We start from the raw sequence: 12762 nt of genomic DNA, 5'->3' as shown, positions 1-12762 counted from the left end.
GGGAGGCACCCACCCCTCGCCAAGGTCAATGGGAGCCCTGCCTGCTGAGCTCATGCAGGATCAAGCTCTGTTTTTCCATGATGTTTAACACAATTGGGTAATGCAATGGTTTCTTGGCACTCTGTAGCTCCATTTTAAAAAATATTGCTTTTCTGCAAATGACCTAATCTATTTCATTATCAAATATAAAATCATGGAGAAAATAATTATGCAATCTTTTCTATCCTTTTTTTTTTTTTCTTTTGTCGGGGGGGGTGTGCAGGAAGAGGAAGATAGGTAATTGCTTTTAAATAATGCTTTGTACTTTAATGTTAATCTGATATTGTAAGTTGACCCTTTCCTTAAAGCTAGGCATATTCTCTAACATTTTGTGGTGGTAAATATGTAGACCTACCACTTATCCAGTAACAAGCAAGCATATTTGCAGTAGATTGGAAAAAATAAAAACAAACTAATGTATATTTTTCAACTTCCTGGTGTTTTAACCTTTCTTAAGAAAAGACTCGGGGGACATAATTGAAGGAAAGTGTTTTTCTTTAGCAGATGGATTGCTTTGCTCAGATAATATTTTAGTTATGCCAATAAAATGAAGGGTACCCAGAAAACCATGAAACTGCCAGCAGTTGTTAGTGTACGACTATTACCAAGGCAGAAATGAGGCCAGAGCAGTGATAAATGTGCACATCTCTCCCTCCATCAGCTGAGGAATGACCTGGATACACTTTACATCTGAGCACCAAGTGGGCCAACATTTTTCACAGCAGCACTTAATAGTGGACATTAACTTAGCCCTCTCCAAAAGGGCTGACCCGGAGGCTACCCTCTGTGCTTCTCCAAATTGTAATCGCTTCTGCAGTCTGTAATTTTATCAAATCGCATGCACCTTTTCCAGCCACTTATTGGCCAATTAAGTCAAGTTCTCACTGAGGGGGTCCAGCTGGCTTCAAGTTATCTTAGATGAATTGATTGAAGACATTCTGCAATCTATGAACCCAGTTTAATGATCTAGGTGATAATACTTGTAATTCTTCTCAGTCAAGGGAATTTGCTGCAGCTGTTGTCTGCAAATCCATGTTCTGATACAGTGAAGTACCAGAAGAGCGTTAATCCGCCCTCAGAGTTTATAGTGATGGCTGCTTTGTGAAATGGGAAATTTAACATTCACATAGCATTGCCAAGCAGAGACAATTTTTTTGTTGATGTGTTTTTATTTTATTCTATTGTGAGTGTTAAAGAGGTTACATGGACGAATACATTATTGATAATTCTTAAAATTGGAGACTGTACAGCAGTATGAAACAGCCTACTAAAATATTGCATAAAATGTTTGAGCTGGAAAATGAGATTTGCCTCAGAGCATGAATATACCATTTTTTTAAATTCGGAGGTGGAGCAGAGCTCCAGAAATAAAGCTACTGGGCCATTTGTACTCCCTAAGACATTCCAACTATCTGGAGTCAGTTTTTCTATTCAAGAGTTCACTAGTATAAATGACACAATAATTTCTGTATCTTTAAAAAAATTATAAATCTTTTATAGACAACATAAATAAACACACAGGAACAGGTGCTATATTCAGCCATGCTAGCATAAATCAGGAATAACCTCACATTTACATGATGTAAACTGCTGAAGAATCTGCCTCTGAGACTGGATTCCTTTTCCAGATTCAGAGTGCTTGAAGTGCAAATGAAAGAGTGCTATACACTCCAGGCCTGTGTCAGAGTATCTCCAAGACCTGCAGTTGCCTGCATGAGGACGTGTGAAAACAAAGAAATAATCATATTTTCTTGCTTTGGCGGTCTATGTCTCTTTTCTGAGCCTCAGGAATGTTAATCCCTTCCCTATGAAGCAAATAATGCAACTAGTGCTAGGCAATATTTCTCATGTTGAAAATTCAAAATATTTAGTAATTAAATATCCTGTAGTGCATCTGTGAACTTTCTGCTTTTGAAAGAGGGTGACTGGGGTTTGATTTCACTGAAAAAGCAGCAACTGTCATATTAATTTATGCTGTGCTGCAGACACCCATTTGCTTCTCAGTCCCAGGGACTTCCCTTCCACGTGGTATGACCAAGCCCAGCTCTGCCAGTGCAGAGAAGTTGCTGAGAAGCTCTACTGCTTTTGATAAGATTTGGGGTTTTTTGTTTGTTTTTTGTTTTGGTAGGTTTTTTTGTCTGTATGTGGTTTTTTTTTGGTGTTTATTTTTTGTTTTTTTTTTTGTCGTTGTTGTTTGTTTTCTTTTTCCCTGGGAAAACTCACTTTTTTATGGGCTTTTTTTTCAGAGAGTGATGTGAGGTTTCCAGCCCCATCCAGCTCGCCCCATGCTCTCATCTGCTGAACCTGACACCAGAGATCTCTTGGCTGCTGTGGGCAGAGGGTGGTGCTGGGTGAGCAAGGCCCTTCTCTCCACCTTTGTGTGAGGCCAGACCCAGAGTTCAGTGGGGTTTCTCTCCGTGTGTGTGGACTTGGATCAAGCTGTGTTGGCAAACCCAGGTCTGTTAGTCAACTTACTGTGTAAGTATGAGTCTTTGGGGGTTTGAAGAGTGCCGTAAAGGTGATATAAAATGATCATCTCTCCTGAGAATTTGGCTGGCTGAAGGAGGTTGTGTGTTCCACAGATAGAACAAATGGAGCTGTTTTGCCTAGGTCTGCTGCTGTTGTACCTGGGGAAAGCTGTCCTACCTCTGGGAGGTCCCTTTTCTAGAGGCAAAGCATGGATGATGGTGCCAACTTCTTTCTGCAAATGGCTGGAAGCTCAGGAGATTCAGTGTCAACATCATTGTGGGTGGGTTGGACTGAATCCCTGTGGATCCACAGGCCCTATCTGGGTTCCTGGGACCACATCCCTGGGGAAGATGGGCCCATAGTGAGTGTCCTCAAGCAGCTCCTTTCTCGTGGCCCTCTCCTCCAGGAGATGCTGTGGCCAGGGTAGGGCTGTCTCTGCACCACGGGCTCTGCTGGCTGGGTACAACACGCAGATTTTCAGGTGATCTGGGGAGAAGAGGGTCAGATATGCACTCTGCCATTTATGGAATTAGTGAGCCATAATTTGATGCATGCATGCAGTAGGAAATGTCTTTGATGCTAACCATAGAAAATAACTCTGAAATTAGCTGCACCAAGGGCATGCTCCTGCCTGACTGGGTTGATCTGCACAGAGCTGAGCCTTGGTGTCGCGTTGGCCATGCTTCAGTGGACGCACATTGTACTCGCCCTGCTGTCGTTGCTCAGAAGGGAGAATGGGGCCAGGGATCTCTCCCTGTAGCAGGGCTTAGATTAAAGTGTATATGACTAAGGAAGCTTGGTATGGCCACAGAGAACATCTTGTTCCCTATATTTAGCCATAGGCAATGTCAAGTACTATATGTTATATGAGTGCTTTTCTCCAGTCCTGTAGGCCTTGTTTTAGAGGTTGACTGTGTGAGTCGAAGGGCTTAGTTTTAAAATAACAGTTTTACAAAAAATATTTGGTTTTTCATCTTTGCCAGCCAGAACAACAATACCCAAATGAGGGGGCTGCCTTGTATGAGACAGAAAGCAAAAGCTCTGCTCTTGCAGCTCTGCAGCATCTCCTGTCAGGGCCAGGCACTGCTGTGGCAGCAGCCCTGGTGAAGCATCACATTTTCACCATAGATGCTCTAAAAGGAGAGGTTAATTAGCATGGCTGCCTTTGATCCTCTGCTTGAGAGGAAAGAGAGAGTTTAGTCAGAAACACTAGCCAGCTTCCAAACACTTTATGGATTTTGGCAAGAGGCATCACAGTCATAACATTTGAATATTAGCACTTTATAGCTCCGCCACACTAACAACTGCTAATTAGGCAGCTTGGACATGGCTGAGAGCTGCCTTGAACCCTGTGTAGTAATTTACACCTAGGCACAACTACAGCTCTGATGTGGGAACATTTTACACCCAGTTCACATGTATGGAGACAATTAGCAGCAGTGAAACCAGCAGAAAGCATGATATTGGATTCCTCTTGCATTCCCCCCTCTTCTCAGCACTTAATTTTACTTTCCTGAACACCCAGAGGTAGAGTGTGGGAAACCCCTGGGCTGCCATCTCACCCATTATGGCATCTTCAGAGAACTTGCTGTACTAAATCCCAGGGTGGAATTTATTTCACCAGAGCACAACCACTTTTAACTGGCCCAGGGAATTCATCTTCCAAATAGCCTCCCATAGCTTTATCAAAATCCAGAGATGTGTTTTCTCCCCATGCCAGTAGATTTTTTTTTTTCTTGGCCTAAGCAGCAGTAGTGAAGTTGAAATGTTTGATGCTTTATACTTGAGTGTTTTCTCCAATTTTCATTGTGCTCTCCCTCTTGTGTGTGTGGACTTAGAAAACCACTGTCTGTGATTTACTGCCACCCTCCCTCCTTCCCCCTACCTATTATCAACACTGAGGTGATGAGGTTCTCTGCTGCTCGTACAGCCATCTTCAATTAAAATACCAGCACTCCGATAGTCTTCTGCAGCTGGGTTGTTTGAGGTGTGATAAATAAGTGGTGAGTGTGGGTCTCCTGCCCCAGAGGTGACTTGAGTCCCTGTTGCTTGCCAAGGTGCTGTCACTGCTGGAGTGAGCCATCAGCTGAGCCACACATCCAGAAATCTCCTACTGATGGGAGTATTCTCAGCATCACATCTCTAATGAGCATCGTGTTAGTGGTGTCCCCAGCTACAGACTTTCTCCTGCTAAAGGCAAGTTGACATCTCATGGAAGAGCTCCTCCTCATCTGCTCTTCTTCCCTGGCCCACAGATAAAATGCTGGGTTTTCTGAAGCTCCTTCCTCAGCTCCATACCAGCTTTGTTTCTGAGCTGGTGGGGGCCCTTTCCTGGGCTAGGTTACCTCACTGGGAGCAGAAGTCATTTCCCATGGTCCCTGGGGAATGGAAATACCCCGGGGAATGGGATAGTGGCTGTTTTGCAGTGCAAAGGAAGTGTATTCACCAAAATGAGACACTTATTTCTTCTTTTTCAAGAATATAATTTTCTTTTCTTTCTTTTAAAAAAAAGCAGTTGAGGCATTATATAAACAAATGGAAAATAAAGGTCAGCCTGATGGATATTTCTCTGGGAAAAGTCCAAGATGCTTACCTCATTATTTCTTGTGCTACTTCAAAATCAAATATGTCTTTCCCTTATGTTTTACAGTCCTCGCTGCTGATGGGAATAGATCTGCATTACATTTGCAGTGATAGGTCGAAGAGAGTGTGTGTGGTTTTGCAATTTTCTTCTTATTTTTATACTTAGTTGCTAAGATCCTGAGCCATGTGTGCTTAATTCAAGATGTCTACAAATGGCCACAGAACAAAGCAGGATTGTGAATTTCTGCAGGGTTTAGGCTTTAGGTGCTTATCATGGCTTGGGAATTTGGGCTTTTTCCTGAAGTTTGCATTGAAGCTCTTTAATAAAAAGGAAAGTTAGCAATGAAAGCTTGCAATCAAATAAACAACAAAAGGGCAAAACTGTATTTCACCTTCTGTAATTTGATCTGTAAGAAATGTAAATCACTCATCCAGAAGAGAGAGGTTTTCAATTAGTCCTCTTTTCTTAAACATGCAAATCCCCCAGCCATGTTTAGCAGCACAGTTTTGCCCTAACTCTGCAGAGAATTCCCAAGCAACCTTTAATGGATGGCCATGCCTTCAGGCTTGTCCACTTATGTTTTCTCTCCTGCCTGGGCACAAGATAGATTATGCATATTATTATTCATAAGTGCCACCTATTGAAAGCATAACCACAGGCACGTTTGCAAATGGTGGGCTTGCCCCAGCTGTCCCTGCTCATGCAAAACATTCCTGCTCTCCAACAGACCCCTCCAAGCCCTTCCCTCAAAATCGAGCTTATTTTATTGCCAGACATCCTGGCATGGAGAAGGACTTGCAAAATGACCCATGGACTTTAAAGGCACCTAAAAATGAAGAGACTATTCCCCATTTTCCTCCTGCAGAAGTTTTTCCTGATGTTGCTTTGGTTGCCTCTCCCTGATCCCTGAGGCTACTGCTGCCTTGTAGGTTGCTGGAATCATGAAAGGTAGTGATATGATATGAAATATATGTTCCTCATTAAAAATGGGATTTCTCTGACTGATGCAAGAAACAATAAATAGTACAGAAGAACTGAGAAGTAAATATATAAGAGTCTCACATGACTGGATGTTATTTGTTCATTCTTAGATAAGGAGTAACTGCTTTACAGATTAAATTCAAGTTGTTTTAGAATTAATATATATTTTTTAATCTGCTCTTGCATATTAGACCATTTTCCTGAGAATATGCGTGTGTTTGTATAAAGAACAAAGACACAGGATACAAGTAATTTTCAGTTTGCCATAAAAATGATTTTCAAAAAAGATATAATTATGAATTAGGAATACCATTTAAATAAAAGTCTTGAATGCTAGTGGCTAGAATTAAGCATAATTGTACATTTCTACAAAAGGTCAATTGTGATTTTAATTACTCTTATGTAAACTAGCTCATGTTTGCACTGCAGTTATAATTAATATACATGCCTTATTGCCACGTTATTGCATTTTTGATCACGACAGACTTATCGTGTCTGGACAGTCTGAATGAACATATAAATGGATGTGAACCTCTTTGGGCTGATTTTCTGTTACACCAGATTCATGATGATATAACAGCATTAGCTCTGACTGCTCTGCACTGAGATCCATCTGGGGCATCACAGTGGGGCAGGAGAGGTGTGCATTCAGTGATGGGCAAGCACTGCCCCAGGACAGCAGGAGGGATGTAAGCAAGGCCTGGAAATACAGTTGCAATGTCTTCCTACTTAGAAAAGTCTCCAGGGGGATAAGCAGTCAGGAAAAGTACAAGAGTCTTCCAGGGCTGCTTCTGTCTCCATGGGAAGGCATGGTGGGAAGTGTTCTCCCTGGTGGTAGATGGAGCTGAGCTGTGTGACAAGAGGTGCAGCTTCTTCTGTCCTCTACAAAGGACTCTCGTTTTTGACTTTCAGAGAGCAGTGAAGCCTGAGAAACTGCTAGTGGAGCATCATCACATGTGCCTAACTGTTAGTGGAGCATTATCACACGTGCCACTGCCCAGCAGCAGTGGAAGTGGCAGGAGTCCCACTGCCCGCCCTGCCCTAGAGCTCGTGGGTACAGGTTTGGCTGCAGCCCAATCCAAGTCTGCGCAAGGTATTGCTGTTCTCAGGTACCAATCAAAGAGTAGAGGCAGAATAAAAACTTTGTATCCTGATGCACATTTTCAGCACCCTTTCTTTCCCATCTACAGGATGCCAGTTTCTGACTCTGAGAGGATCCTGAGCTGCCCTCTCTGTTGGCTTATCCCTGGTCCACCCCCAGCACCAACTGGGATCCAGCTAGCAACTCCCAAACACTGGCCATGATGGATGTGGGCTTGGAAAAAGGATCCTCACACCACTCTGGCAATCAGAAAGGACCTGTTGGAAAACCCAGTGAAGGGTATTAAGGCCTGACCCCTGTACTGGGGGTGGCACTGGGTGGGAAGGTTAGCCCAGGGTGGTGGAAAGAACAACAGCTGAAATATCCTTAAACCAGGGAAAGCCAGGGCTACAGAGGCTCACAGGATCTGGGTTCATGCTGGGAGTTGGATTTTGCATGCAGGTTTTCTGTATGCCCTATGGGGATTTTTTAAAATAGATGCAATTAAAAGTAAAGTATAAGGAAATAGTGCCAGAGATGCATCTTTAACCCCCAGATAGTTGGGCTCCCTGCTGGAGGGGGTTTTGCCTATACCCCTGGCTTTCAGTGAAAGCTGTGGGAAGTATGAACCTACTTGTTCCTGCAGAGATGTGGGACACCCCAGAACATGCACAGGGCATCTGTTCTGCTGCCCTTGGCAGAGGAGAGAAAGCTGGGAAGGAAAGCTCTGCTTGCTGCTGTGTGCTTCTTTGGTGGAGGTGAGCATAGGAAAAACAAATGTCTCCATTTCAAATATGCTTGACTTGTTCCTCTCTCACCCCTGGGACAGGGGCTGTTTTGCTTTCCTGCTCAGTTGAGTGGTGAAGGGACAATGGCGCTGCTCTGCACTGGGGGGCTCCCTGGGGCCTGGGGGGAAACTTTCCTCATGGGAGAGAATGGGTGTTATGGCTTCTTCTCTCTCACACTTTCTACCAGGGATGGGTTAAAAACTGAAGACAGCTCTCCAGAGCTGCCTGGGGAAATGACACTGGACCTCCTTCCTCAGAGGCAGGGAAGACATGTTCAGAAGCTTATGCAAACCTGTGGAGAAACCAAATCCTTTGTTCTTAAAACCTCTCCATGGCTCTTTTCAGCCCATGAGATCAGCCTTGGACACAAGTGTCTTGGGTGCCTGGATTAGTCTTGGAACATCCTCTGGGTACTTTTAAATTAAAACCTCCCGGTTCCATGGTCCTGACCCTCCTCACAGCCTTGCATTCTCTCTCTATAGTGGTGACCGTTCTCTCCTCTCAGATGTCACTGGAAAACGTTGCTTAACCTCAGTGCATCTCCCTCCCCCCCTTCACCATGATTCCTGGAATTGCATCCGTGGCTGTGGGAAGCGCTGGAGCATGGCTTTCCTGGGAGGCAGGGCGCAGGTTTCTCCTGCGCGGGATAGCGGGCTCCAGCCCTGGCCCGGGACGCGGTGCCCTGGTGAGAGGAGCGTGTCCCTCTCTGTGCCGTCGCCCCGGGCTGACAAGGGCGCCAATTAGCGTCAGTCGCACGGGCAGCTGGCCATGGGGACACCTGTGCGACCCGGCCACGCAGGCCACGGCCCCGCCGCCACCGCAGCGGCACAGCTGCCAGGCAGGGACGGCTCTGCCACGGCTGACCTGTGCCCCTTCAGAGCCGGTGATTTAAGGGCTGAAAGGCAGAAGGTGCCATTGCCCTCCCCCAGCAAGGCACGGCAGCTGAATGGCTCTGGAGCCCACAGTCGCAGCGTGGGGACCTGCGTTCGTCCTGCTTCTGAGAAATGCTTGGTAAAGCTGCAATGCTTTATCACCCTCTGTGACACTGTTTCTTTACAGTGCTGTGGTTTACAGTATGTTTAGAAGGCTGCATCAGTCTCCATCCATCTCTTACCTTCTAACTTGCAACAGCTGCTCATTGCTACATTTGTCTTTGTGAACGAGAAGTGATAATTCTTCACTCAAGCAAAGATAAATACTGCGGAGGTTTACCTGTCGTGTGTGGGTGCGTATCATACAGTGTGCAGTGTGAACAGACAAACTCTCTGCATGCTTGCAATGCAAAAATGCTTTATATGCGTGTGCATGCACGTGTCTAACGTTGGTGCAGCCAGACATACCCAAGGTTGCATGTATGGTGGGCATGTATGCACTTCTCTGTAGAAAAGCTGTATTTACAATTGCATACATAAATATTGTCAGGAAAAACCCAAATCAAGTCACTACAGATCTCAGCTTCATCTTTAATTTTCCATGATGCTAAGAGACAGCATTAATAACAAAGGCTGTTATGTCACCAGTCAAGACAGATGCCTTATGAAGAGGAAAAAAGAGCACATGGAAATCTTTAAGAAATATACACAAGCATCACAGGCACCCACCCCAGGAGCACATGCATTTAAAGGATGTGTGTGGGTGTTTTATGCATCTGGAAAGGCTCCCTGAGACAACTGAACACAAAGCCAGCGCATGTTTGTGTTAGGTTGAGATGCTGGCATAAAGATGATTATATGAGTCTATTAGCAGGGTGTTATGACTCCAATTTCACTTAACATCTGAGTTCACATTAGAATATGCCCTTGGCCTGACAAGGCATTATTAACTTGCATTTAATAAAAATAAAATATTACATTTAAAAAAATTGAAAGCTGACAAATTTGATTTAAATGAATACTGAACTCCAGGCAAATGTGTTGCTTGAACTCTGCCTGCTGTACTGGAACTGACAGGAAGCATTAAAATAATCCTGAGTGGTCAATATGTGATTAAATATCACATGTCAAGCTTAGCAGGAATATTCCTTCCAAAGAAAATTATATTGTTAAAAATAAGTGACAAATTCTAAGCAGCTCCTTCAAACTCATAAAGATATGTGAAAAAATGGAAGTAAGCTTATAATAAACTGGGATGTCTGCAGGGGACAGAGGATGTACTGTCTCCTACACAGAGCCATATAGAACATCTACAGGTAATCAGATAAAAATGATTGCATGTATTTGAAGCAATAAATTTCCTTTGCATTTGCTATAGAACATAAAGAGAAGAGACATCCTACATTTTCACACCATGTTTTTATCTGAAAGTTTTTGCTGTCATGCTGTTCTGTCTAAAGGGTTTATTTATTTGTACAGAGACTCAAGCATCTCCATGTGTACATACATGCCCAGATATATATACACATGCCAAAGCCATCGTAAGCGATGCTCAGACCGAGAGAATGAAAACTAAGGTTTTAAAGGAAATAATTGTAGCAGTAATAGTAAAATGCCCCTCTCCACTCCACCATTAGATGTTTGGGAACACTAATGCATGATGGCTTTTTTTCTGTTATGGATTTCAGCTGGGAGAACATGCTTAAACATGATCAATTTTCATCATGCGTTTGATGAAAGACAGACACAGATGTCATTGCTTCCACTTTCTTCAACAGGATCAATCCAGGATTACCAGGGTGCTATAAGGGTAGTGGCCAGAAGTCTATTTAGATTAGATATAGCAACAAAATATTGGAATCTACGGCTTCAGATAAATGACTCAATATGCCTAGGTCAAGAGGTTACTGAAGTCAGGTGAGATCTGAGACCTATTTATCACTGCCTAAGCTCAAATTATGTTTTAAATATTGTCAGAAATGAAAAACTGCTGCCAGATGGTGTCATATTAATTCATCTCACTGTACTCAGAAACTGTCCTTCAGTTCCATCATGGTGCCTGCTATCCTGCATTAGTGGGGTACCTGTCAGAGAACCTGCTTTTGCTGAGAAGCAGGGGCTCTGCTCAGCCCTTGCTTCCTGCTTGCAAGATGGATGTGCTGCATTTCTGTGGTGTGTGGCTACAGAGATCTGTACAGCACATGTGGGGCTGAGACATGGCTCTTCTTGGAAAGCAGTGGATGTTGGGTGGTAAGAGATTTGAGGCCTCATTAACTCTTACTTGATTGAGAAATCTGCTATTCTACCCACCTGGTCCAGGGAAATTGATTTATTGGTCTGTAGAAAGAGTTATATAGGGATGAAGACTTTGACCCTGGTGCATTCGAGCAAAGGGCCTTGAAGCTCTCCCATGCACTGCATAGGGCTGGCACAACTGTCCTGTTCTTTTCCTCTGTTCCCATTTCCATTTCAGGACTGTAAGAAATGTGCCACCCTGCTTATCCCTGTTGTCCCCTGGGCAAAGGTTGGGATATGTTCTAGTTTACAGTGTTCAAGGGAACACAAAATGACATCGATCAATTTTATGCTTCTCCTCTCTCCCTCGCACATCTGCTCTTCTTCCCGAGCCCTGCCTTCAGCTCTGGCTTCAAGCACAGTGCTTGAGCCCTCAAGCAGCAGTGGGATGAGGGTGTTCCTGGATCAGGATTTCCTCCACTCTGATGTGCTTTCATGCTGGCTGCCTCAGCAACCCCTGCAAGCTGGGTTACAGCCAAGCCTCTCCCCAGCAAACCTGGCCTCCTGGTTGCAGGGTGCCTGAGAACTCTGCTTCCCATGGCTATCACATACTGCTCTGTGGGGTTTGTTGAGGCAGAGAGTTGGGCCTGAGTAAGGGCATAATATATTTGGAGTGATCACTTACCACCAAGCCACAGAATCTCAGACTCTCTCATCCCCCAAAAGCCCTGTCTCTAACTCTCTTTTTCCTGGTTGTATGAGTAGAGAAAAATACAGCACTTCTCTAAAGTCCACCATAGCTAGAGGGGTTCTTTCTAAGTGCAGAGGCTATGACAAGACAGCGTCTTGTGGTAGTGGTAAAACCAGAAGAGTGGAGTGATGCTCAGAGAAGAAACCAAAATCTCAAGGATGGTTAATCTTCTCGTGGGAAGGTGTTACTGTGCCTTCTGGGTTGGCTTATTTCTGTGCTAGCATTGGAAATGGTATTTCACTGGATTAAGAAAATAGAGTGTGTTTTTTTCCTACCTCATGCTACTGAAATAGGGTCAGAGCTGACAGATGTACATACACCGTGGTTTTATTTCCTCCTTGCCTCCTCCACATGTGGCAAATACACCATTCTCTTTTCCAGCATGTGATTTCCTGTGGGGTGCAGCAGCTGAAGTAGCAGAGGGGTCTCTGGGCAGCCGCAGCTACAGGGAAGGGGCTGTGGCCACAGCAAGGGCCATAGTGCTGCCTGGCTGGCCAGGGTGAGATGTTCAGCTGTGTGTCCTTCTGCCTTCACAGCTCTGCACAAGAGGAGAAAGACTTCATCATCAGGGCAAGTGCTGCTGCAGCCAGGGAGTGAGAGCGTGTCCGTTTGGGATGCAGATGAGACAGGTCCCAGCAATCAGGAGGATGGGGTAAAGTGGGACACACTAGCAACAAGCAAATTATCAAGCCTGTAAGCATAAAGATTGCAAATGTCTCCTGGTTTCTTAAATTATTATTTTTGGCAGGGTTGCATATGTTCTCTGTGCTCATTCCATGAATCCAGCTGATTATTATTCCAATCACCAGAGGAAGAGAGAGTCACATTAATTTGTAGTAATTAATAGCACTGATGCATTTGACAGCGCATGTTAACAAGCCTCTTTGATTGTTTGGATCTCTAACTGCGGCCCTTCTTGTTTGCATCTCCTCCGAGGAATTCATAATATCAAAGCTTAACGG

This window comes from Vidua chalybeata, chromosome 9, assembly GCF_026979565.1.
Source record: "Vidua chalybeata isolate OUT-0048 chromosome 9, bVidCha1 merged haplotype, whole genome shotgun sequence".
Classification (NCBI taxonomy): Eukaryota; Metazoa; Chordata; class Aves; order Passeriformes; family Viduidae; genus Vidua; species Vidua chalybeata.
Note: the sequence above shows the minus strand (reverse complement) of the source record.